This window comes from Pseudoliparis swirei, chromosome 19, assembly GCF_029220125.1.
Source record: "Pseudoliparis swirei isolate HS2019 ecotype Mariana Trench chromosome 19, NWPU_hadal_v1, whole genome shotgun sequence".
Classification (NCBI taxonomy): Eukaryota; Metazoa; Chordata; class Actinopteri; order Perciformes; family Liparidae; genus Pseudoliparis; species Pseudoliparis swirei.
The window spans coordinates 23,318,800-23,344,705 of NC_079406.1; the positions used below are offsets into that span (position 1 = coordinate 23,318,800).

A 25,906-nucleotide genomic window follows, 5' to 3' on the forward strand; every position below is an offset into this window, starting at 1 on the left:
CAACTTTAGCCCGAGGAGGACACACCATTAAAGGAGAGGAGTCCAAAAAGTGTTTTCTTCTGATTGCCCCGAGAAGCCATTACCGCCCGACTGCAGCAGGACTGTACTGCTAGAGAGTGGACACATGACCTACCTCACACACACACACACACACACACACACACACACACACACACACACACACACACACACACAGTAACGGGCATGTATTCACAAATGCATACACACATACATCGCAGAAAATCCACATATCCCCGTCCTCACCCCACCTCCCCCTCCCGCAGAAAGCAGATGCAATTTACATGAGTTGAAGGGAGGTGACAGGTAGCAATCAGCCTGGGGAATAGGGTTAGAGGCTGACGCCTGGTTGCGTATTAACGCCTGTCGACCAAAGCCTACAGATTGCTTATACCAGGCCACGACCTCCGACCCTGCCCCATATCAACCAATTGCCCTTTAGTATAATTATGTGGAATAATCTTTTAGAGTTTGATTCGAAGGAGATAGGCAGGGAGGGCTACTTCTAATTCATTTTTTTAGGGGAGAGCTTGTTAATAAGCACTTTTTTTTTTTTTGTGCAGGGCCCGTCTGGACGCTATAAGTGAAATACCCTTAGTACTAGAGGTCAGATTTATCTATTTGCCTGTGTATCTGTCAGGCCGTCCAGGCAGACGTCTCGGCTGGCTGTGGAGGAGCACCGTGGGGGAATGTCATTATCCTGTGATGATGTTTTAATGATGGTATCATTGGAAGTGGCCCGCTTGCATCTGTCAGAATTCCATTAAATTGTTTAGATTCCATGAAAATTTAATGAAGTGCAAGCCGATGTTACCCTCCAGCCTGGAGATGACATTTTTCATACTTTTCTGCGATATGTTTCCAAGACGCACCTCATGCTATCACAGCAATATGATCATCATCATCATCATCATCATCAGTCGATTGCAGAAGCTTAAAAAAAAAAGTCCCGGAGGTTTACAGGAGAGTATGGGAAGTGATTAATCAATTAGTCAATCGACAGAAAACAAGCAAAGCAAAAATGGAAAATGCTCTAGTTTCACAAATATGAATACGTTTGGCTTTTCTCTGATTTGCGTTGCTTGGATATTTAAAAAAAACACTTGAAGCTGTTTATTTGTTTCAGGACATTTCATAAACTAAACCTGTCAAGTCACGGGGCTCAAAATCTGAAATTCGCCACAAATCGCTTTACGACCGCATATGACGACACCCTCTGTGATCAGATCCTCGATTTGGAATAAAAAACATCGTTTTTCCTCCAGGTTGAACAGAGAATAGCACAATGACACTGAGAAGAAACAGAAAGAAACCGAGAACGACGTCGAGCAACTTCCAAGCACGCTAATTAATGAATTAACAAAATCCTAAAAAATGGAGAGATTATTTTGCGATGGACATTTTTTTTCTTTGTTTTAGGCCGAAATGAGTCCTGAAATTCATTTTTTAATAACCTCTGTGGGGTCTTCATGGTGCTTGCCAAATCAAGGGTGACATCTACTTGTTGCTAAACCATATGTGAAAGTATAAACTGTTTTCACTACAGATAGTTAAGCTTCTAGTCATATTTTCATAAAACGTCACACATGGGAGCAGTGGAAAATGTCGTGAAAGGTTATTATCCCCTCATCTTCCTCATCTATCACAAACAGCTCCTTTCTGACAATTACATTACTGTGTTTTTTTGGGGGGTGGGGGGGGAGAGTGATCTTAACCTTGGCCCGTTAAAAAAGAAAAAGAAATCACGAAGTTAACCCGTAAGAGTTTGGTATCCATCTCGCCGCCACACACAGCCACATTAGTAGCAGAGTCTGACCTTAATCATACAGTCCCATCAGAAACCCGCTGACCTTCACCTCCCAGGAGAACTCTCCTCATTCACACACTCACTGGGACCTCCGGCTGCCCATTTAGTGCTTTAATGGTGGGAGGCGCCCGCTCAGCCACCCATTTCATTGTGTGTCCCCCCCCTCATCCCCACACACACACATCGCACACACACACACACACACACTGGACTCCATGGAGCACGAGTCCACATGCACACACAGAAACAGAGAGGAAGGGTTTGCATACACACAAACAGAAATGGCACCAGCCGTCTCTCCACAGGGGGTTAACATCAACATATGTCCCTGTCACACACATAAAGGTGAAGGTTGGAGGCTGCGTGTGTCCACGCGTGTGACATCATGTAAGTATATGTGTGTGTGTGTGGAGGGTGGTGGAGGGGGGGGGGGGTCGCTATTCATTTTCAGACTCAGTGTTAAAACCCCCGACAATTTTTTTTCTCTTCTCCAAACAAGACTTTTGACAGACGTTCCCGGCTTCGCTGGCGCCGTGCGACACGACTCCCTTCCACTCTGCAGTTTGAGCAGTCTGTAAAGGGCACAAAAAAAAGAAGAAATCAATTCCACCTCGACAAATGTAAATAAGGTCTAATCGGGGCAGCGGCGACGCATCGACAGCATCAAGCGAGCGAATGTTCCGCTCGCTTGCCTGTCATTTAACTACATCGCCGGATCACTCCTCCATATTTTGCCCCGAGGACAACCAATTCTCCATCACATCTGCGTACATATGAGCCCGGGCTCACGTGTGTGTGTGGGTATGTGTGTATGTATAATAACGGAGGTCTGTGTGTGTGTGGTGCTCGTGTTTGCTTGTGGACAGCATCACTTTACATTTATTGAAATGAGCAGCTCTCCCTGGGGCCGCCGGTGTGGAGCTGAGGCCTGCAGCCCTGCTCGCATCTATCGACTCCCCAGGATTAGGGGCTGTGGGCTGAGGCGGGCCCCTCCCCCGTGGCCCCGGCGAGGTGACCCGCACCGAGACAAAGTTCAGGCAGGGGAGAATAGGGTGAGCTCTCCCGGGCACAGATTAGGGGCCCAGCCTCTCCCAGCGGACACTTGAAAGTGGGGAACGATACGATGTGTCTTTGTGCACACGCCGGGCAGGCCCATCAAACAGGCTCAAGTTTGTTCAGGCAACAATTCTCCAATTAAGAAAACGTGTCACATGTGACGGGTAGGATACAATTGTGCAGAGTGATATGAGACACATGCCTCGCAACATATGGTTATTGTGTTGGACATGAAAAGATGTAACAAAAGAACAGGAAGAGTTCAAAGTGCAATGCATCAATGTATCGAATATATTCCAACACAGTCGGATAATTGTAGCAAAATCTTTATAAAAAGGAAAATGTATCAACTTTAAGCCACGGTAGAACAAAAAAAAAAAAAAAATCCCGCCTCTCCAGGACATTGATTATTTGCGTGAGCACAATAAAAAAGCAACCATACAAACTATTTCATAATTCTAATGCAAAACTTGTGATTGAGGAGCATGAAAAAAAAAACTGCTTTTGAAAATCTTATTTTTTGTGGCTGAATCCCATCAACCTGTAAGGTTATTCAGTCTAAGAAATAAAAGAAATCACAGATTTTACTTACATTAGTCTGATTTGGTTTCAATCAAACACACGATGCTCATTCATTTCGCTTCCCGTATGCAACATACAATTATCTCCATCAAAACTATGTTTCATACATATTATCTGTAACAAGTTCTGCCCAGTTGTTGGTTTTTGTGTTTTAAATGCCTATATTTAGCGACATACCTCCCATCTATTCAATCTTTTTTGAGATGCATTTGTGGAAAGAAGTTGACTAACAGCACATAGTTCTTCATCAGGAGAGCAGCACCAGCTAACAACAAAGCCAAAGGCAGCTCGACCAGACCTGGACTTCACCCAGTTTGTCCACAAATACAACGCACCACTCGTCTTTTCCAGGGAAACATGCAGTGATGTACAGGAAGTGGAGGACTTTTATGTTTCTGGCACGAGCAGCAGTAGAAAATTGCTGCATTCGGATAGATGGATAGCAACGAGAAGGGGAGTTTTTTTTTAGCACGGACTGATATAGCTTCACCACACTCGACCAGACAGAGAAAAAAACAGCACAGACGACCAAATACAAATAAAGTAATGCCGGGAGCGGCCACATGGCTTGTTTGCCAAGTGTTCCCCCCCGGGTGCTGCGGCGGCTCACAAACACCACAGCCATGACGACGGCTTATCACCAAATATATCGCAGAATAAAACAATAGAAAACATGAGAATGTTGTGGTTTACAACGTTGATACACAAGCGAAATGTTCATTTGGAAATCGAACAAAAGCACACAAATTAATGCTCTTTAAGTAGGACATTTATTTCTTCCAGAGTAGCGTTCACTGATCCTTACCTTCGGCCACTAATTGCATGAAGAAATGCAAAAATCAAACAAGGCCATCCATTACCCCGAGGCAGACGGGGATATGATGCTCTGTTTTTAGATGTTAAAGTAGTAATTAAGGTTTGATTTTAATTGGTTCTTTTGTCTCACGTAAGAAAAGTTGCCTTTGATGCTACCGTGAAGAGCAGTTTTCCCTTTTTTTTTTAAACCATCCCAATAATTTCCCACCAGAAACATGCGATCCACACTGAAAGACACACTCTTTTTTTTTTTTTGGGGTGTGTTTTTCCTGAAGCAGCAACAATCACATTTGCACTTCACCGAATGAAATATCACAGATTCTGGTAAAAGGCATGAGGTTACATACAGGAATTGGCTAATCCGGGTGGGGAAGGGACAGGGAGGGGTGAGGGGTGGGGGGAGGGTGGGCGCGAGGTACAAAGCATGAACTCCTTAAGTCATGAAGTGGCTATCTTGCTTCCGAGTGGTATCATCATCATCTTCATCACCACACAAACCCCTCTCTTCTTCGGGAGTGAAGAGGCAAAATAATTGGATTCTTTCCCACAAATAACACCTTCACCCCTGAGCTTAATTAACTAGACAGACTGCAGGGCCAGGGTCCATTCTCCTCCACTCTCGCCGGGCTCTTGGTGAGAAAGAGGAAAACCCAGCTGTTATTGCCCACTGGCCTTTATTACCATGGCTGAACGGTAATATAGGTTATTAGGGCAAGTTGTTGAAAGGAATGGTCTTTTTTTCCCCTCCACTAGCCCCCGTTGTATTCATGTGCAATGCTGATACTGGCCTCTTAAAAAAATATTGACAAAAAACAAGTCAGGAGTAAAGATATGAAGTGCTTTCGACAAGCGATTTTCGTAATAAAAATGTACTATCACACTACAAAGCCACTGATAATCGATGTATCCATCCATTTTCTACGAGCACTTATCTACCTATAATATGGCTATCATCTAACTGTATCCCATCTCTTTTGTATTTATCCATCTATATCTACATCTTTATCCATCTCTCTACAACACAACACAATAATAGCCTCAATGAAAGATGGACCACACTCTCTCATCTCCACACAATCCTCCGAGGTGTCTTTTGTTTCGGGGTGGACGTGAATGACAGGAGTCAATATACTAACAAATACAGGCTTCGACAAGTACTACGACAAACAGACCGAGACTTAACAATCCATCACGGGTCAGCTGATGCTGCGACACCATTGGTCAAGGCATTAACAGTAAAAACCAACTTAAGGGGATGGTGTGGTGTGGTCTGTGGATTTAAAGGGTTTGCTTTATTACCGTGGGTGTTGTTTTATGGCAGAGTGCAGACTGTATGCAGCACACCCACAAGGCCCTCCTGGATGCCACCGCTCATAATATAACTCTTCCTCGGGTCCTTAGGGCCACTTTGTATGGAGGGGTTGCCATTTTGCCGTCACTGGTCCCACACACACACACACACACACACACACACACTTCTCTTCGACTCCAAAGCTCCGTGTTTGTTGTTCCATTCTCCTCTATATCTCCCGGAGGAGCTACCCTCATTTTAATATAAATAGAACGCTTCATCATGCAGTGGCACAAACTTCCCCACGTTGCATCGCTCCGGTGGCATCAAGCAGCGGCAAGTCGAGGCGGAGGGACATGCCGACGGGGGGAAGGGGGTGGGGGGGGGGGGGTGGAGCACCGGCAGCACAACAACAAAAAGCAAACATGTTTTTGTGATAGTTTCAAATGGCCTGGGCTGGTTTGTTTTTGGGCCCGAGAGGCGAAATATGGAAGATGGAAGAAGAAGAAAAAAGGCGGCAACCCCGAGAAATATGATGCGGACGAGCGACGAGGAAGCTGTGTCGTCTGTCGCCGGCCAAAGACGGGGGTTTTATTTTCCAAGTGGCTTGAAACCGAGTACAAATTGGGCTTCTCTTAAACATAAGATAGAGCAGCAATCAATGCGCGCTTGTCAGTATGCCAGTGGGCGCGCCCAGACATGAGGGATTTCATGGCTGACTGATGGGCAAACTGCAACTCTATTGAGAATTTTACCCCTTTCTTTTTTGTTTTTTTGGATGTGTCAGATGTGAAAGCCACTGAGATCTAAGAGAAAGCACTTCTGAGCCAAACTGGACCATGCCTCGCCTCGCTCTAATCAGACGCGCACAGCTGTATCCCAAATGCCAGAGGGATCATTTGACGAGAGATATTTGCAGCCCCGCTCGACTCGGGATTTCTGCTCTCTCCTCTGTAGTGGTAAAGAGGCCCGAAAAAGGCCAGCGGGGCTAGGACGCAGCCCGGGGCAGTAACTGCCAATAGCATTCGCCCCCGACGAGCACCGAGTTGCGCCTTGTGATCGGTGGACACCTAAAGCCGCCGCCGTCGACTAATTGCGCTTCATCTGGGCGCAGGATCCATCTTGGCTAACAAGAAAGCACTAGAGGTCTTCATTTAGCGATCAAGCCGGCGCTCCCCGGGGAGGGTTTTCCGAGTGCAGCTGCCGTCCTCGCTCGTCTCCCAATCAACACATCAAACGCCATGCCCCAATTCATTTTCCTCCCTCCCTCTCCGTCCTCTCTCCCTTGCATCTCGCTGCGAGAGAGAGAGAGGCGGAAAAAAAAAAAAAAGGAGGAAAGTTCCGGGATGGTGGAACCAAAGAGCAAAGGGAGACACAGCGGTGAATACTGAGCGGCAGCTTTAGCCCGGCCCTGCGAGCACTCTGGGTTTAGCAGGATATTTATTCTTTTATATCCAGACAAAAGAGATTGCACATGCCCTCCTGTGCTCGCCAGAGTCACTGCGGTAAATCAGCGAGAAGTATAGCCCGAATATAATCAGACGCCATGATGAGGATTCTCACAAAAGCTCGGCGATAATCCGGCATCAACAATGTGGCAAACGCGGGCCTAACCCGTTGCATGTGGTGAGCGTCCGACTGACAGCGATAATATTTATTTATTCACTTATTTCTGAATAACTCGATGAATCCACTGTTTCCTCTGAGACTCGTGTCTATTTGTCCGAAATGGAACTGATTGTGTTTAACAAAACAATGCGAGTATAAATCGCATCACTAAAAGTCACTTTGTAGGAGAAATCCAGTCGCACACATGATTTTAAAAACGATTTCCTCGACTTGGTAGATGCCAGTCATGTTTCCTCTTCGTCCTCCTCTTCCTCGTGCCCTTTTTTTATTATTATTACATGCAGAAAATCTAATAACGCACACGTAACCCAATCGCTCCACGTCCTCCGTCAGCAGCAGCTTGTGTGTTTATTAAAAGATGGGTTTAGCATTATGCCTTCATTAGATTCTTAATTACAGAAAATTACCATAGTGCCACAAAAAAAAGTATATCTTTGTCCACCAGGAAATATAATAATCATTTTTTTTATTTTTTATTTTTATATATGAAGATATAGGGACTTAATCTCTCTCTTATGATCACTTTGGAGAGGCAGCTCACACCGGTTGTGTACAGTCTCATCTGTAAAGCGTATGTATGGCACTTTAATGGTTGCGATGGCTGTGTGGTCCCTTCCTATGCTGCCTTAAACAAAGCAGGGGTCACCACCCGACAGTTCAGAGAGGATGGATGCTGAGCATATGTTAAGCTCTTTTCACTGATAATCCTATTTTGCTTTGTCAAGTGAAAAGCGTGTTAACGCGGTGTTTATCTTTTATATTTACAATTCATACAGTCATGGTTGGTTACACTGTTTTTGCCGGGTGAGTCGTATCCTCCCACGGCCCTTGAAACAGCTCAAATACTATTTGTTTTATATTAGCAACATTATATATTTACTCGAGTATATTTTTTTGATGAAAACAAAAACAAAATCATATTTTATATGAAGTATTTTGGAAACGTTTGACATGGTTTTGGCACACAGAAAATGTACAAGTCTTTCTTTGCACTTATGTATATAATCTTCAATCAAAATATTAAACATATGCTATAGGTCAATAAGGTGTACTTACAACTGCTTTTAAATATATACCCTGACCTTCAATTAATTAATCTTATTTTATTTAAACCCAGAATCAAAAAAAAAATTTGTCTTGAAAATGTTCTAAATCCAGTTTTTCTATTTATCACACTTAAACCTAAAATTTTAGTTTACATAATCAAACTAAATCAAGACGATAAGACGAGCAGATATGAGATGTAGAGTGCCTTAATTGTACCGATGCTGCATCTGTGCAACATTACGGGATGTGCATATCATGTGACGCCAATATTAAGAAGGTAATCATTTGAAGAGGATGCTGCACACCAACTTATATTATTGAATATAAATTGGATGATTAACGCGCAAATCTAAGCTTGTTTAACTTTGATCTGAATGTCATCTTCAGCTGATGGATCTGTCACACCCTGCCTATAATCAATGGCTCCCAACTATTAGTCCAGTTTGGAGACAACAAAACAAACAAGTGTGTCGTCGTCACAGAGCCACGAGGAGCTAAACTAAATGTCATTCCAACTGTCACGCTGTTAAACACAGCAAATTGAGATAATGAAGCTCTTTTAGGCAACTGGGTGTCTAGTTATATCTGCACCAATCAATAGGCAGGGTAAAAAAAAAAAAAGTCAATAAACATATGCGTGAATTGATTCCATCTGCTTATTATCATATAAAACAGCCTGGTAAATATGCAACTAATTATTGGTGACACTCCAATATCCGATAACCTGCGGGAAAAAAAAGTGACGCTCAGACCTCGACATTCAATACGATATTATTTCACGGTAAATTAGTTTTTGTGCACTAATCTTTTTTTTTTTTTTTTTACCTTTCAGGGTGACAGTTATTAATATTTCCTTCATTCTTCAAACTCAAGGGTAGACAGCTAACATATATATTAGTGATCGGATCACTTTTTTTACAAAGTATACTACTTTGTTGCTGCTGCAGGATAATATTTTAATAAATCATAAATCATGTGCCTCATCACATCTTTTTTTTTCCCACAAAGCCATCCCACTTTAAAAAAAATAAATACAAGTTTTGACGTGTCACTGTCTCCACGTCCATGCCTTCTTTGGCGGTGCGCATCGGCGTCGGTTCAACCGCACGACGTACCATCCCGCCATCTTTTTTTCCAACCCTAATTCCCAGAGCCAAGCAGAATCTCTCGCCTAATCTCCCCCCCCCCCCCAACCCTCACTCCCCCGCACTCACACCCCTATTGGAGTTTGGTAATATGACCTGGAGAGAGAGAGAGAGAGAGAGACGACTGAATTCCCCGTCCCGTATCAGCGGGGTCGCCGGTCTTCTACCTCCCTCCACGAACAAGATGAGCTGTTTTCCATTTTGGGCCCTTAATGCCACTCTGGGCTTCATTTTGCAGATCCCTGATGTGTCACAGTGAAATCATAGCCCGGCCTTTAAACCTGCTTGTTGATCTTGAGATTACTTCCCGACAACAGGTAGCCCCCCCCCACACACACAGTAAGCCCCGTCCGCTCTCGATGGGGAAACCCAGGCGTGGGATGATATTGAGATATCTTCCACTGTTTCCGTCACACACACACACACACTCACTCTCTTCCTCTTGCTCTCTAACCACGGTCGTCCACACAAGTGCTCACAGCTGCTGGCGCCGCTAAGCAGGTTTTAAGACGGGTCCCAGTCGAGCCATCTCTCGCCCAACCAGGAGGCAGAGCCCTGGATCCAGACCTTTTTAAGTGATCATCCTTGTATCATAACAGATTAAGGGCTGCTGCTGCTCCGGATTAGGCCTAATCTAACCTTTATCCGCTTCCGTCTTCACCTGAAACTCGCGGCGACCGAGGAAGTCAATCGCGAAAGGCCCCAGTGACATACAGTGACACTGATCTTCCTTTTCGCGCTCTAATTATCAGGATTAAGAAAAACACTTTCGAGTAATTATTTTCACATGGGATAAACATTAGGCTTGCGCAAGGATTTAGCTGAGCTTTCGTCCAACAAGAAGCGGAGATCGGAGCGAGCTTAGAAGCTCCAGGCAGGCAGATGGAGATCCTTTCTAATCAGGAATAACCAACAAACAGACAACGGAAGAAAACGCGAAGGACAAAGACATCAACGTCCCTTTTTTTGCTTCATTTAAACGATTGGGGATTTTCACCGTTGTGAACACAGTGCACACATAACGCCTTGTCATAAGTATATTTGCATTTCAGATAAGGAAGATGGTGTCTTGTATCTTTTGCTGTTGTCGAAGATTTCATACCCTTTTGCATATCTTAAATCACTGTAGCTGAGTTCTCTTTTTTTTCCCCCAGCGCTGCTTGCTAATGGCTTTGCCAGACAAGTCACACATTTGGAGAATTCTTCTTAGAGGAGAGAGGAAATGTGGAACCATGGGAAAAAAGATGACCTTCAGAGCTTGTTTGATATTATATATTATTTCAATCATACACAATTACAAACTGAAATCATATCACAGCACCAAACTGAGGCCCAGATAACCTTTTAAGGGGACAATTCCCTCAGAGGGCTGACCCCTGACCCCAGGCCTGCCAGCAATCTCCAGCAGGATGACTTGGCTGTGGCTGCAGAGGTTACGTGCACGGACATACACACACACACAAGGACACACACTCTGTCTCTCTCTCTCTCTCTTACCCTTCTCTGACTGTTTCCATCTTGAACATTTAACTGTGTCTGACACATATTAATGCACAAAACCACAATATTCCTGGATAAATCCTGGATAAATATGTATTCATGCGCAATGTGTTGAAAGAATGGTCTTTAGGAAAATTACAATGAGTTGGAAAAGAGGGAGCCTACTACGAGTTCTCTGTGTATGATCTTTCTAGATCCATAAATGTGCATGCACTTTCTGTAAAAAATGTAAACTATGGACATTAGTGCATTTATGTGTGGACCACCTGGGTTCCTGGGAAATAATGCACATTTTATTTATTTTGTTCCCATTAGAAATGTAATTCATAACATCTAACAATGCCATCTTCTCATGTACCCATAGTGACATGGCTACAGTGCAGTAAGTGTTCGGACAGTTATTCCATCACGTACATAAAAACATTAATGAGGTTGCAGACTTTCCGACATAAAGCACATGAACATGTGTCCTGAAAGTGTCAGGTTCTTGTCACAGGGTGAGGCTCAGGCGCAGAGAGACAGGCTGGACGCAATATGAATAACACAAAGGAACTCTTTAATGAGGCAAAACAGTTTACAAAAAAACAACAAGGTCCAAAAAGGGGCAGGCAGGGTCAAACAGGCAGAAACAGGAACACAGACAGGACGACGGGAAAAGGACACGGAACTAGAGACGACAATCCGACAGCAGACAAGGGAAAGACTGACACAATATATAGGGGGGGAAACACAGGTGTACGACATCAGACACTAACGAGACAAGAGTGGCTGAGGGCAGGTGCAGGGAATTAAACAATTAAGACAGAAGACAGAGGAGACATAGGAGACACGGAACACAGGAGAAACAGAACAGGGTGTTACAGAAAGTTCTTCTTCATAACATTAAATATCGATATCTAAATAAGCAACCTTCGAAGCGTCCTTGGGTTTAATTTATTACGAGTCTAACACTCAAAAACTCTGATTCATGAGGACTGTGTTTTGTGGTTTGATGAGATTTGGTTTGACAGTGGCCTGACAACATGGATTCAACATGGATACATTTCTAAACATCTACAGGTTGGAGGAGAGTCACACAACTTCCACATAACATTAAAAACACTCACAATTATGTAAATGTCTCATGTGAAATCACCAGAAGTGATACAAATCTGGCAAAGCACAAGACCCCATTGCTCACGGCAAGAAGCTGGAGTAAGTCGTTCGGACATGGTCCCCAAGAGTGAAACAAGCTATGAGTTCACCGTTCCACTGTATATATATATATATATATATACGTACATATATATATATATATCAGTGGACTTCAAGTGTTACAATATATGTATATATATACATATACAGTGAAGCCAAAACAATGTAAAACATAAACTATACGTAGCGGCTTCACCGTACACCAGTAGACGACGATCAGTCCATCTGTATTCAGCTTTATTTTACAGGAATAAATGAATAATGAATAACTAGTTTGTTCCCGACATACTACAAACGTCAGCACGTTCTTATCAATTGAGGACATCCTGTTACAAACATATGCTAAAAGGGACATTTGAGCTGTTTCACTAGAATAATTCAATATCGATAACGACAACAGCAGGACACATTGTCCCACCAATTAGGTTGTTGATCTGCCCATTGTGTGACACCACATGATTACTCGGCTGTAGTTGGCTCATTTATATAAACCCGATAAAAGCCAGGACAGGGCAGGACCTAATGAGATTTATCGCCAAACTAATTTTCCAACACTCATCCAGGAAATGACAATCTTGTTCCTCCAAACTCTGATTAATCTCCCCGAAGTGAAGTGAACCTTTTCTGTGTTGCCACTAACCCCTCGCTACCCTCTGACATCGCCCCCGCTGCTAAAATGAAGACCTCTTGTGTCCACCTGCCCTCGGCCGCTACTCAGAACCAGATGTGTCGTGGCTTTGATGTGGACCAACCTTTTTATTCTCGGGTCAGGGAAGAACAAAAAGGCCAGAGCGGGGCCCTTCGGGAAGCCACAACACACACACACACGGTGCTTTTGGGGGGGTTTTCAGCGCAAGCATCGCATACAATTGTGAAAAATGTGAATTCTTTAACTTTGTAGCCACTCCATGATCAGTCATGTGAAGGGGGGTGGGGGGTCCGGGTGCGGTGAGACAGATGTTTTCCTCTGCTGGGGTCTTTTTGAGTCTGCTCTCAGTTTCCCTCAGAGGCAGACAACACTCATGTCGAAAAGTCTTGAGTTATGGCCATTATTCTCTACCTTTCAGTTAATGTTCCTTTCTCGCTTTCATTTATTCTGAATGACAAATGACCTACAGTTACATCCAGAAAGTTATCATTAACATACTGGATCAACATGCAAGTGCACTCGTGACCCACTTGCCAGAATGAAACACCAGCAGAGTACTTTCTGTGAACCACGGATGCTCCGAATCTGGATGTTTATGAAACAAGAAAAAGTTTTAGAGATATAAAATGTTAGTGTGTGGCACTTTATCCGTTTCAGAATGGCATGTTATGTTTAGGTTTAAGCAAGTAGGCGTCAGTGTATTACTTTGGGTTTCACGTGGGACGGGAACACCGGTCTACTGGACTAAGGTCCTGCTTTTGATGCAGGCATCACACCGTCCTCCCTACGAGGAGGTTCCAAAACTAATTTGTGATAGATTGATTATAAACAAACGTAATCCAGGATAAATGACGCAATTGGCAGACAGTGTACATGAGTAAATTGAGAATGTCATTTTTAGGAGATCCGTCTGGACATTGTTGTACTTTATCTCACACAATTACATTTATTCCACAACAGATATTCTCATATACAAATGATTGATAGTCACCTGAAATGTGTTTTGCTCTAAAAAGAAAATGTTCATTTTAGTTGACCTTTTAATGAAATACAACAATATTGACCATTTTTAAATTGCTTGTACTAGGATAAGTATCTTATTTGTATACTTATACTTAAGTTATTAGCTTTTAATCAGTACATTACTATAATCCCCAGATTGAAATCTTAAAATTATGATTCCTTGTTACGTGACAACCGCTTTAAATTGGACGAGTTAAAGCCAGACTTTTAGACGAGTAGTGACATTGATCCAGAAAAATATTTGTGCGCTTAACAATGTAGCCGTGTGCAATTAGGCAAAGTATTAAACAAATAACGATATTTTCTGATTTACAGATGTCATCCGCTGTATCTTTTAAAATGTGAGTGACCTTCCAGGTCCCCTGTGTTGACCCGTCTTCCTTGTAACTCACCACCATCTCCTCCCCCCCAGTTCTGTATGTACAGAACATGTTCCATTCTTTTAGTTTGTTTTAAAGACAGCAATGCAACCGGCCTAACGACGAACCTCAGACTGTAGCTGAAGGCGAATGCGGCATGAGAAGGTGAGTTTCTCCTTTTTCCCAAAGCTCCGTTGGAGGTAAAAGAAATCACCGAGACTAGACATGCCACTGGGCCATGCAAACAGGAATGAGACATTAATGGATTACTCAGTCAGGAAAGAGGAATCTCTTTCCTACTTTGTTGGGCTTAGGCAGTATGTCTGAATATGGAGCTTGAAAGAATTGCTTTTAAAATAACTTATATTTAGGGCTTTGGTTCAGGTTGTTGTCCCATAATTACCTGTTGTTTATTCAAGGGATGGGCATGTGTGGTGTGGTGTGGACTTCCTGCACAAACAGGAGGGACCAAAACAAATCCAAGGTGCACCGATGAGACACTTAAGGAGCTGTCACAACGAGGGTTGAATAATATCGGCCAGTAAGTGGGAACATAAGTCACAACTTGGCGTTTTTTTTGCTATATGATCAACAGCTCACCTGATTTGTAGTGACGACACAAGTCAACCCGCCTCGTACTGAAGCACATTCAGGGTGAATAAATGTATTAAATGATGTTATTTGCTGCCACTTATCGGAAAGATTGCAAGTTATTTAGTTTTTTTAAGTATGACTCACTTGAACATTTAGTTACTCACTAATATCAATGTTTCAATTACATAGATAAGGGTTTTAAAGGATATTTAATCAAGCTTTTGACATCATCTGCATGATGATTCTATTGACATATTTAGGCAAACGATCATCTAACCAGTTTCATAGTAGAATGTAACTTTTAACTGCAAGGAGGTACTAAATAAGACTAAATAAGACAGGCTGTCTGTAAAACAGCCTGTCTTATTTAGTTGCCGGCGTGTTGGCTGGAATGTGTCCTTTCTGGTGAACTAGAGTGTGGTAACCTCTGACAAGTCACAAGTCACAAGTTGAAATTTAAAGGTAGTTTGTTTTCTCTAGCTGGGCTTGGTTAGCAAAGGAAACATTTGACGCACATGCAACATTTATACACTTTCTCAAGAGCATAAGTGCAGTTTACTTAGTCTCTTGTCACAGAGGCAAAAGGTCAGAGAGAGGTTGGTGTTTGGAGAAGCACATTAAATGTTGGTTTACCCCTCAGAGTTGTTTTTGAGCCTTTATTGGCCACAGCTGGCTTCTGTATGACGAATGCTGTATTATTGTATTCAGTTATCACATTCAACTGTCCTTTGGCACATTCCATCAGAGCATCAAAAGGCCTCGACGCTGAGAAGGAAGAGTGTGAAGACGAGCACCAAGCAAAATAAAACATAACTCTTAAGCACATTCAAAGCATTGTTTACGTGGCACAACTCCTAACCACAACCACCCAGTCGGCCTGCTATTGCTATCTATATATCTGTACTTTACGTTTGCTAATATATTAATGCTCAGAATTTGGGATACGGCCCCTTTTACACATTGGCATTGGAAAATAACAAATATGGTCGATGAACGTAATCGGGGGTTTTGTAAAAAAATGTCTAATACCCAATATAATTTTATTTATATATGTTTATTTATTTTATTTATTTTATTTGTTTTATTTATTTTATTTTATTTATTTTATTTATTTTATTTATTTTATTTATTTTATTTATTTTATTATAATGTGGAAACCACTGCGCCAGTGGTTGCACTGGCAGTCAAGTCGTTTCTGAAGTCGACTATCTCATCGATTGGAGGTTCAATTTATGAATTTCTTTTGTTTGGTTTAGTTCACACACCACATTCTCACACACTTATTAAGAAACAGCTCGGGCTTTGTGGGGGAGGGAAACGATAAAGTCCCCGATGTCCAATCCAATAACCTCGTCTATGTCGGCGTCCTATATCTGATCTACGAAAAGTAATAAGGAAACACAGAGAAATCTTTTCATCTGCCGCTCTGAATGTAAAACTAAAGAACAAACGGTGTGTCGTTCTTCGCTCTTCCCCGTGTGTGTGTCTGTCACGTCTCCCACGGCACGGTCCACTCATCAGCAGTAATTTGATTTTGTCAGCGCTGATGACAATGATGGCGATAATCCCCCGCTATGCATTCACAATGGAATATTTCCCAGTAGCCTCTATTGATCGGTACTGTTATTTGCCAGGAGGATCAGTGTGATAATTAAAAACTAAACACATTTAGCATCTCACTTCCAAGCTTTTATTACCTCTGATGGTTCAGCCGGGGGAAAAAGAAAAGGTCATGTTGAAGAACAGGGTGGCCGACGGGTTTGACAGGTCCCAATTTGTTTTGGATACGATGGATTGTAATTTATTGTATGAATACAGATTAGTTGGTGATGATGTTTTTACCTCAGACATCCTCTGAGATACCAAAAAAAACACCAGCGTGTTTGAGGTTATTTCGATTTTTTTTGCAACGTTGCAAAGAAAGACGACGATATAAAAAAGAAATTGTGATACAACGCATCATAGTGTATCTTAGAGATGAAGCTCAAACTACTTAAAGTCCATCTCAACTCTGAGATACGGTCCCAGAGTGTACATCCCAAAACCTTTAGAGCTGCGGGATCAAACACCGGTAGTCAACTCTGTGAGGTCAAAATGTGGCTCTCTTGAGTTAAAGTTAGAGAAGCAAATGGGGAGATCTTTAGTTCGACTTCTGTCTTCAACTACCAATAGCAAAATCCTTGTTCCAATTACAAGCAATATATATATAATAACCATGTGCCATGTGTTATGGGCTGCTACCAATCTGACTCACACACAACTAGAGTACATCCAAAACAGTGTGCTGGTCCTCTGGCATGTTCAGCGATTATACTGCAGTACAAAGACACCAATGCAGCACACGCAATCAATAAATCACATCTGTCAGTCAACACGTCTAATAAGATCATAGCGCCCGACATACCAGGGCTCCAGAAAAGTGATAACACAGTCCATATGGCGGGCAGATCAGAACCATTTTTCTTTTCCACGCGTCCGTCTGCGTGCGCTGCGAAAAAACGTACATTTTAACAAGCCGTGTAATCTTTAGTTCAGGCTTAAAATATACATGCACAATAATGCCAATTCCGTGTGTCAGCTGCTTCTTACAGAGTCATCTTTATTCGAAGATATTTTTTTTTATTTTTTACATTCGCTTTTCTAAGTTGAGGCCTGCATAGAGGTTGGTGGGGGATGGGGGGCTCAGCTTAAGATGAATGGACTAAGACAAATGGCTTCCCTCGCTGCTATTTGGCAGCTGGGGCCCTCAATGGCTCCCTGAAGACGCAACACTTAAAGAAGCACAATAAGGTGGCGGGGGGGTGGGGGGGGCTCTCTGCTATAGTCCAATAGCACTGGACATGATAGACAAGTCTGTAATCTGAATTCACGGCTGTCTGGCCCTCGTTACTGGGGGACACAGCGAGGGTCCAATGGCTCCCAGAGGTAAAGGCATGACGCCGCAGATATCGGTAAGTTTCATGACAATACTTTATCACTTCTGTCTCATAGAGGGCGGGGCAACATCCCATCTTTAATCAATAACACCCCGGATGCTGAAGTATAGGAGTTAAACTATACTAGTTCAGCGGTCTTATGATAGACATTTACAAACAATGCTTCGCCCCATGTTGGCATGGCAGTGTCGAATCCTTAGACGGGCTTGAGAAAGTATTTAAGTGTTCTGTCCCCCGAGTTCACGCTGCCTTATTACCTTCGCATTGAAAATGCGGAAGGTAATGTTTTGATCGCCGTGTATTTATTTATTTGTATGCGTGTTATTCGCAAAACTCAAAAAGTATTGAACCGAATCGCATGAAATTTGGTGGGATGATTGGTTATTATCCGGGGACCATTTGATTAGATTTTGGGATCAATCGGGTCAAAGGTCAAGGTCAAGGTCATGGAAAGGTCAACATCTTTTTTTTACCATAGGACGATACATTTGTGTCCAATTGGCATGCAACTAATGCCAAAATGTTCATAATTCAATGCCCAATCTTGTGATATGTGAAGGTATGCGCTCTACCGAGTGCCCGTTCTAGTTAGAGCCTGTTTTGCAAAGTAGATCCTAAATATACTGTAGTGGGATCCAGACGTCTTTGTGATAACTAGGACATTAGGAGAGCACATCTGGACACATTGAAAAGCATCCCACATCCTGATATGAAATAATATCTCAATAGATTAATCTGATTCTGTGTCTGAATCGAGTTTGCATTGGCAACATTTAAAAAGAACAGGAAGGTACGTGAGGAAATATGCTGCGTTTTCTTGCTCAGAGTCAGAAGATACGATATAAACCACTCCTCCATCTGTCTGAGGAATTTGAAGCAACAGGCTGTTAGCTTTGCATAGTTTAGCACAAACACTGAAAACGATCATTGATTGATCAATAAAGAAACTTACATTTTAGATATCGGCCTTGCTGGTTGTCTGGCAGCTGATTTCAGTAAAAATACAAATGTATTATGTGTTGATAGGTGGACTTTATACATCTGAACACAGTCACACCAGCAGTTTCCCCCTGCTGCCAGTAGCTGTGCCAAGCTAAGCTAATTGGCTGCTAATAGCTGTAGCTTTAAATTTAAAAGACGTTTATGACAGTGGCATCGATCTTCTTATCCAACTCTCCTCCAGAAAGCGTGAGAATATTTCCCAAAATGTCCAATTATTGCTTTTACAATCTCCACTTTTATGTTCCACGGATATGTACACTACCGTTCAAAAGTTTGGGGTCATCCAGACAATTTCGTGTCTTCCATGAAAACTCACTTTTATTCATCAAATGAATTGAAAATTGAATAGAAAATATAGTCAAGACATTGACAAGGTTAGAAATAATGATTAATATTTGAAGTATTAATTTTGTTCTTCAAACTTCAAGCTCAAAGGAAGGCCAGTTGTATAGCTTATATCACCAGCATAACTGTTTTCAGCTGTGCTAACATAATTGCACAAGGGTTTTCTAATCAGATATTAGTCTTCTAAGGCGATTATCAAACACAATGTACCATTAGAACACTGGAGTGATAGTTGATGGAAATGGGCCTCTATACACCGATGGAGATATTTCATTAGAAACCAGACGTTTCCACCTAGAATAGTCATTTACCACATTAACAATGTATAGAGTGCATTTTTGATTAATGTTATCTTTATTGAAAAAACAGTGCTTTTCTTTGAAAAATAAAGACATTTCTAAGTGACCCCAAACTTTTGAACGGTAGTGTATATATATATATATATATATATATATAATAAATATAAAAAACAGTGGCCACTTCAGCACCGAGCAGCTCAAGATCATTCAGCGCTCTGCAGTCGAACACAACTCACGAAAGCATTTTATCTGTCTAATAAATTAACGGCGCGGCCATAGGCCTTCGCCGAGAGCAAACACAAGCACTCCCCCGGGGGAGGCAATTCACAGGGAAAGAGAGGAGGAGGGGGGGAGGGGCAGTGCATCAGGCCACCGCTTGGACGGATCAAATTGACCTTAAAGACTATCCAGTGTGAGATGCAGCAGAAATTGATGGCCGTGTATCAATGAGGTGGAGACAATGAGGGCGAAAGGTAAACGTCCCAGGGTAGATGTTTGTGCATGTGCGTGGCCCGAGTTTACACTGGGCCTCTCGCCGCGTGTGTGTGCGTAAATCATGAATATCCTCGTGATGTTTAAGGCCCCTTTGGAGCGATTTCGCCTATTTTATTAAGCAGTAACAATTTACACATTTCAGTGGAAGTGGATATATGGCATGCTGTTGGAATGGATCCTTTCATACGTGACCGAATCCGATGATGGATGTGGCATTACTAATCAAATTCATTGGGGGGTAGCCTCTTGGGAATTTAGCCGGGGTGAAGTCAAGCCTTGCATGTTTATGGGATGCAACACAATGGCAATTAACAATGTTAAATTATAAATGTTTTCCATAAACTCAAGTAATAATTGATACGCAGGTGCATAATTCAAAACACTGTATAGTTTGTATTTAGCCCGGACGAGATCAAATCAAAAGAGACACATCAACATGAATGATTGACGATGAAATCACTGGACCATAATATGGATTTCCATTGAGATGCATCCATCTCTCTCTCTCATCACTTCATTTTAATACCTTTTATGTTTTAGCTAGGGCCTATAGGGCTGACCTAACATGGCACATGTTGACATGTCAGTGTTTTCGCCGTATCATATTTCATAAACAACCTCTACATGTTCCAGCATCTGAACTTCTCATCTAAAATGTAAAATATGTCAAAGCTGGGCAATTGCAGTTTATAGAAATATCACCTGCTGCATCTTTTTTTTTCTTCGTAATCTCAGCTTGATTGTTGGACAAACTGGTCAGAATAAGGAGGTCTCCCATTTGAATAAGCAAAGCCCTGCTGTAATTGGGGTGCACGTATTTTCAACAAAAACACGGGAAGATGAATCACGACAAACCATATTCGTCCAGACAGATGAAGGCAGAAATCGACCTGATTCCCAGATGTGTGCCGCCCCCCAACACACACACACACACACACCCAGCCCCCACTCCCAGTTATTCACGTAACCTCCGAGACTATAAGGAAATGAAAAAGGATTAGTGGGACTCTGAATCAACGAAATGACTTTAAATGACTTCTCCGGGTAGCCAGAGGCCAGGCGAGCAGCATGTTTAAGTTGACATTTCAATTGTACAAGTAATTTGCATTCTATTTGACTCCAAATGACACCTCCATAATAAGGATTCCAATAGCAGTTTTTTATTTCCTCAGTTCAAAGATGAGACGAAGGAACGTGGATTAATCAAGGTATGTCGGAAACCTGTCAATCTGTGACCCAAAAAAAAAAAAAAAAAAAAACCTTGAACAATCTGAGGTCTTAACTTCAATCAAATTCTTAACGTGTCCACTCAAGACACCAAGCAAATCCTCAACCGTTGCACCGCACCGTATTAAATAAAGATCACTAACTGAACACATGTATCTGTAATATGGCAATCTGGTGAAATTAGAAATGAAAAAAAAGAAAAAAGAGGAAATGATTGCTTTTGAGGTTATAACATGAAGCTGTAGAGAGTGAGTTTAAAACTGGTGTGATCCTGTTGCTAAGCTACTTGGTAATGTCACTGAAACATCATTCTAATTGTTTGGAGTCACATGTCCTCTGGATGGAGTGTTTCATGGTTCTATTGTTTTCTACAGAGTACGAATTATGTCTAAATGCTGAATGCAACATTCTGTGATGGCAATAAACAACATTTTCACGGTAGATATTTGGGTTTTATTTAGTTTCCGAATCACTTCCAGCACAACAAATACAATTTTCCAAGTATGGAGAACCCAGTCATACGATCTAATACCAACTCCTAACAGTATTCTTGTATTTTCAGAATAAGTGGGAAAAACTTGTCAAAGGCTTGCTCACTATTTAATTAGTTTCTATCACAAATCCACTCTTTTAAATAATGTTCATATATACATCCGTCCATATCAGTGGTATGATGTGTCAGAACACAAGAAAAATGAGACCTAATTTGCCTTTTTCTTTAAGAAAAGTATTTTTAAGATGCTCATTGTTATTACCAAGCAGTCCTAACGCTGTCTGTTATTACACAAAAAGTAAGTAGTAAAGAGGAAAATACTTAATATGTGAGAGAACATTATTTCTTAGACTATTAAACTGAGACAATTTCTTGAAGTTAGCAGAACAGACTGCTGGGTGTTGTGTTTGAGGTCAGCGTGGAAATCCTCCAGTAGAACAAACTAATGCTGAAGACGTACAGTATTTGATTAAGTGTAAGATGTGTTCATTGCTATGTGTGTGAATGAAGGACTGAGAAACACTCAGTGCATTTCTTTGTTTTCAACATACAGTTGAATCCGATAGAAGCAAATCCAGTCATTTCATTGAGGATAAAAAGACTGAGCTGTTTTCAAAACCCATTTTTTTTAGATTTGTGTTGGGACGTCGCGTTAACAGAAATGTAATAGTCTGTACCAATACCAGTAACATTCTACAATTCTCTAAAATCTCACGTACTTTAATATTATTGTTTGCATTCTGTTTGTCACGCTTTTTATTATTAATCCCTGATGTTTCTCTCTAAAAAAAAAAGTTACTCTGGACCTGCAGCACTGTATGAAACCGACTATGTATCATGTATAATATACGAATCGGTCCATGGTAACTGAGAGTGTTATATATGCATTATCATCAAGAATGTAAACATCTAATCTCTACATATTACAAGGAAACTTCGTACACGCCCGGTTCAGTCCAAAAACACGGGAACTTGAGGATCATCAGGATAACTTCCTTTAAATCACTTCTTAAACCCCATTTTTATAGAACAGCTTTTAAGTGATGTCGTCCTTTCAAGCTGTTCGTTGGTTCCCCAAATTTAATTTGTCCGTCGTTCTTTATTTTGTATTTTTATTGGACCATTTGTTTTGCCTTCTTTCTCTGTAGAGCACTTTGTAAACTCCGTTTTTAAAGGTGCTATATACATAAAATATTAATATTATTATCATTATGATCTGTGCAGGTCAAGTTTCTACACCACGCCAGGAACTAAAACATAATAAAACAAGTTAGCTTGTCGTGATGTTTTCTATCCACCAAGAAAGAAAAAAATATAAATAAAAGTGCCTTTCAATGAAGCGTCTTTGCACTGCAGCACAGTCGCACTGTACCTGCACTCACACCCGGTGTCCTTTGATCTTCTGGTGAGAAGAGATGCCGAGACGACTTCTCACCTGTGCGAAGCAACAGCAAGGAGACCTGCATCCATCCCATAATGATCCGTCTGATATCATCCTCTTGCTTTACGACACACACCACGCGTCACGGCAACCCTTCAGTCTACATTTAGACATCGTGGTTATGCAGCAGTATAACAGGACTATACTTACCCTCAAGCTCTCTCTCTCTCTCTTTTCCCCCTCCTTTATCGAACTAGGTACTCAGTTGTCACCTTTCTATCTATTTTCTCAAGGTCAGGACATGATGGGTGGATGGCCAGACGCGACACAGAGGTAATGAGTTTGGAATGGCATTTAGAGCAGCGAGAGGCTCGGGACTCGCTCCTGACTCATCACGCTATGGATTCAGAAAGAATAGACAGTGTTAATGAAAATATCTATGGCTCCATCCACGGCTCGTGGAAGAGAAGAGAAGAAGAAATAAACTGCCGTGGGAGGCAAAAATCATTTCGTCTCATACTAATTATGAACATCAGTTGAGCTGATTTGAAGCCAGAGGAGCAGCCACGTTTAGGGGAGCTGGTCTTGGTGTATTTCACCGTGGATAACCCTTCTGTTGACTTCAGATATAGCAACGTTATGAGAATGACACAATAAAAGGCCACTCTGTGAAAATAAATTGATCTGAATTAAATAAAAACTTCATTTCCAGTTTTGAGAAACACGTTCAGGGACCGCATCGACGGTCAAAAAACATCAAACATGTTGTTCTTTCGGTTTTTATGAGTGTATTCACTATTGACCATTACATGGTTTAACAACCTATATATTGTTTTTCATGTGAGGTTTTATTCATCTACACACATTCAGGCAGAAAAACATATTTTTTTAAGGATTTAAGGATAAGCCTGTGAAAAGTGAAACGTGAAAAGTGATCGTACGATGGATATAAATCTGCCTTCTGAGACATAATCTTTCCAAAAACTACTTGTTTGAGGGTTTTTATGATCTGCTGAGCTTAGCTGAGTTTAAATATCATGGATTTTGCCACTTTGTCAACATTCTGCTGGTTAATGAAGATATTTTGATGTCATTGCGACTGTGCCACACAGAAAACTATGTGATGGTTGCTATATCTCATTGGATAAGATCTCACTCCGTAGATATTTGGATTTGCGAACCAGAGGGTCGCTGGTTCAAATCCCCACACAGCTCAAGTATGAAGTGTGTACTGGGAGCAGGAGTGGTGCTACCTCCTGGTCCCTGCCAAAGTTCCCTTGAGCAAAGCGCTCCCAGGGCAGCTATATGGTAGCTCACATTAAGATGGGTTGAATACAGATGTGTAACTTCACCATGTCATGTGCTATGTACAGCATGTGACAATCATTTTGTTATTTTTCCATCACTCAATTGCTGCACGCGTGATATTAAACATTATAGGTCTTCCCATTATCTAGCTACCTTCATATAATATAAGTAAACTAGAACGGGCACTCGGTAGAGCGCATATCTTCGCATATCTCAAGATCGGGCATTCAATTATGAACATTTTGGCATTAGTTGCATGCCAATTGGATAAAAATTGACCGCGCTATGGTAAAAAGACGAGTTTGACCTTTCCATGACCTTGACCTTGACCTTTGACCCGATTGATCCCAAAATCTAATCAAATGGCCCCCGGATGATAACCAATCATCCCACCAAATTTCATGCGATTCAAGAAGATTTTTACCTTTTCATGACCATGACCTTGACCTTTGACCCGATCGATCCCAACATCTAATCAAATGACCCCCGGATAATAACCAATCATCCCACCAAATTTCATGCGATTCGGTTTAAAACTGTTTTTGTTATGCGAATAACACGCATACAAATAAATAAATAAATAAATAAATAAATACACGGCGATCAAAACATAACCTTCCGCATTTTCAATGCGAAGGTAAAAAACATATACACAATACACATATTACGCAATCAGTGATACGCGTCATATCGTGAATTCACTCCACAGCCTCGAGCAACATTATGTAACATTTCTATTTCGTTTGGCACGAATAAAAACAAATTGAAACGGCCACGTTTACACTGGGGTCCTCAATATCGTCTCCGGGGGCAAAGAGGTCATCGCATGGCGTACGCACTCGGGGAGGAGAAACGGGTTCAGCCGGCCAAAGCGACGCATCAACGAAACCGTGTTGCTCCCCGCGATGCATTCCACGCCGGTGTTTGCTCTTGTAAATGTCCCCTCGCACCCGCGGGGCATACGTCTCCTACGCGCGGCCCCCGGAGAGCCAGCGGAGAGACAATCATGTTTGGGCCGCCCACGAATGAGCGATTCTTTTCAATTGGCCTGTCAGCATCCCGGAGAGAGAGAGAGAGAGAGAGAGAGAGAGAGCGATAGCGACGCGTTCCCCGAGCCTTGCGCCTCGCTCGCGATCTCTCTGCCGCTCTGCTCACGAGAGAGAAGAGGGAAAATGCTTGTTTACCCAGAAACCAACGGGCCTCGCTGATTGCCATCCCGACGGTAATGGCCGAGGATGAGGCGGATCAATAGCCATCTGCACCCATTCCTAAAGCAATAACAATCACTAGGAAAACTCATTTACTTTTACTTACCTTTGCTTTATTTTGTTTTAACAACAGGACGGCCAGTTGTGATGAAGATGGGATTTGACTGGACAGTGCGGTTGTGGTTATGGATCTTTTACGACTGTATTGCCTTTTTTCTTCTTTCTTTTCTTCTTTTAATTGCCGGTAACAATCATCTCTACTTGTGTTTACTCATGTGACCTTGAAGTATGGACACTGATGGAGAGAAAGGGGCTTTCGCGTGGTGTGTTACAGGATACCAGTTTATGGCCTCAGGGAAAAACATAAAAACTGTTATTATTACAAAGATGATGTATTTTTCTAGCTTTCTTAAAATACACGGCATCCACCACCAAGGCATTTGGTTCTCGACTTAAACGCCATCTCACTTCATTTGGAAAGTTATTAATATTGATATACAGC

At 41.9% G+C, this 25,906-nt stretch overlaps 1 long non-coding RNA gene across 1 annotated transcript; it reads right to left on the reverse strand.

Annotated features, from left to right (window-relative positions):
- Positions 1-2,313: 2,313 nt before the first annotated feature.
- LOC130209857 (uncharacterized) lies at positions 2,314-25,906 on the reverse strand. Its single transcript, XR_008834718.1, has 3 exons — positions 25,511-25,906; positions 17,115-17,198; positions 2,314-2,397 (listed from the first exon to the last, which is right to left on the reverse strand). It is a non-coding gene; the product is annotated as an uncharacterized LOC130209857 (long non-coding RNA).